The 2,210-nt window shown below is 39.4% G+C and overlaps 1 pseudogene; it reads right to left on the minus strand.

Annotated features, from left to right (window-relative positions):
• Positions 1 to 712: 712 nt before the first annotated feature.
• On the minus strand, positions 713 to 1,019 carry LOC101392382 (U6 snRNA-associated Sm-like protein LSm6 pseudogene; annotated as a pseudogene).
• Positions 1,020 to 2,210: the final 1,191 nt, after the last annotated feature.

Below are 2,210 nucleotides of genomic sequence, written 5' to 3' on the forward strand. Positions count from 1 at the left end.
GGTGGTTCTGATGCACAGAAGTTAGAGAACTACCTTCTAAACCAAAGAGCTACTTGAGGCCAGGAACCAGGTTTATGCATCTTTGATTTTCTCAAGGGTAGTGCAATGTTAACAACCCGAACATAATGTGTCGTTATGTTGGGTCGTCCAACATGAATGGAAGAGCTTTCAGGGGTAGTTTGATGCATCTTTGATTCTCTTGAGTGTAAGAGCATAATGCCCAGCACATAGCTGACTTGACTGATTGAATGGAGGAGATTTCAGGGGCAATTTCTTCCCCACTGTGAAGACTATCAAACTGGTGACATTTCAAACCAAGCTAATCAAGGAAACAGATGATCCCACAAGGGTCAAATTGTATATCACACTTGTTTTCTCCAACATGCTTCTGGAATTTAAGACAGAGTGCCTCAAACTTTGTGGAACTACGGGTTCCCACCAATCCCTACTGTCTGAGACCAGATTTTTTTTTTCTTTTTTATTTTTTTTATTCTTTTTGCATTCTGCACACTGACATACCAATAAAAGAAAATGACTGAAACTTAAATATGAAAGAACTCTTTATAATTAAATCCACAATTTTATACATATATGTTACCCACATGTCAGTGAAAAATCACCAACTATTATGAAATAGGACAAATTGTATCACAAAAGAACCAAATACTTCATAAAATATAGATCCAAGTATGAATGAAAAGTATTGTACTTGGTGTACAACTCTTGGTGTCTTCACATCCTCCTCTTCTGTGTACTTATGTACAACACATTGTTGCCTTGGATAAATGCATCCCCGTATTTATTCTTCAGTTGTCCATTTACATATTCTTCTGTCTGCTCCAAGGCTATATTCATGTAGCCATCCAGGCAAGCCAGGACCCCTCGATAATCCACTCCAGAATTTAATTTTACCACAACTGGTCGTCCAATGATTTGCTTTAAGGAGTCACTGGGGGTTTGCTTCCGCAGACTCATTTTAACAATCCTGATCAGAAATCTCATGGCTGGGATCCAGAGCCCCACTCCAGGTGCCCCACAAGCCCGGCCTCCGCCAACCCTGTCTGAGACCAGATTTAAGGAGTATGCTACTGGTGTCGTTATTGCAAACCTCTGAACTCAACAATACTACCTAATAAATTGATCCTGATCAGATTCCTTGGAAACAGACTCTGGCAGAGATTTGCATGTCAGAAGTTTATTAGGAAGTGCTTTTGGGAGATATACCTGTGGGGATTAAAGGTGCTAGAACTTCAGCATTTTTATATGTGATGTATGCTCTTTGTTCCAAGACGGTATATAACTACTCTGTACACCCCACTTCTTTGGTGCCCTTCTTTCAAGGAAGGCCCCAGGCTATAGTCCTCAAACCTGGCTCATAATAAACTCACCTTAATTTTGATTTATAGATTTATTATGCATTGTGTTGACAGATATTGATAAAACCATTTCAACTTTCTATTGATTAATGTTAGCATGGTATTTCTTTCTCTATCCCTGTACTTTTAATCTGTATATACCTTTATATTTAAAGTGGGTTTCTTGTAGAGAACATATAGTGGGCTCTGCTTTTTGATCTACTCCAGCTGTCTCTGTCTTTTAATTGGTGCATTTACACCTTTGAAGTTTAAAATGACAAAAGATTATTGATATAGTTGAATTACTATCTACCATATTTGTTTCTGTTTTCTATTCATTACCATTTGTGTTGAGAAGGCAAAGCTAGTGTATTAAGAATATAAAGATTATGACCTGCTGAATGAGGAGGAGTAAGCCACCCACATGGGATCAGCACATAGCTCCCTCAGCATCCAAGCTGTCACTTTGGGGAAGTGAAAACCCCAGGGTCACTTTGATTAAAGGCACAGTTTCGATACACTCACACGAAGGAAACAAAGTCACAAGATTTGTTACTTACAGATCCTAGAAATGGGGGAGGGGGCACAATTAGCTGGTGGAAGGGCAGTCCTCTGTCCCAGATCACAAGCAAGCAGGAGATAGAGAGTAGGATAGCAAGCATCTATTACTTATAAGGTGGTTGGGGTGGAGATCACTAACTTTTTGTGGGCTCAACTCTAAGTGGTTATTTTAAAACATGCCTCAAGAAAAGCAAAGCAGGAACTGTTTCAGGAATCTTAAGCTTGGGTCTTTAAATGTCCAGACTCTGGGTGTGAGCAAGGTTGTCATACTGTAAAATGCATAGCAGCAACTTA

Source organism: Ceratotherium simum, chromosome X (assembly GCF_057802395.1).
Source record: "Ceratotherium simum simum isolate JZ-2026a chromosome X, ASM5780239v1, whole genome shotgun sequence".
Lineage (NCBI taxonomy): Eukaryota > Metazoa > Chordata > Mammalia > Perissodactyla > Rhinocerotidae > Ceratotherium > Ceratotherium simum.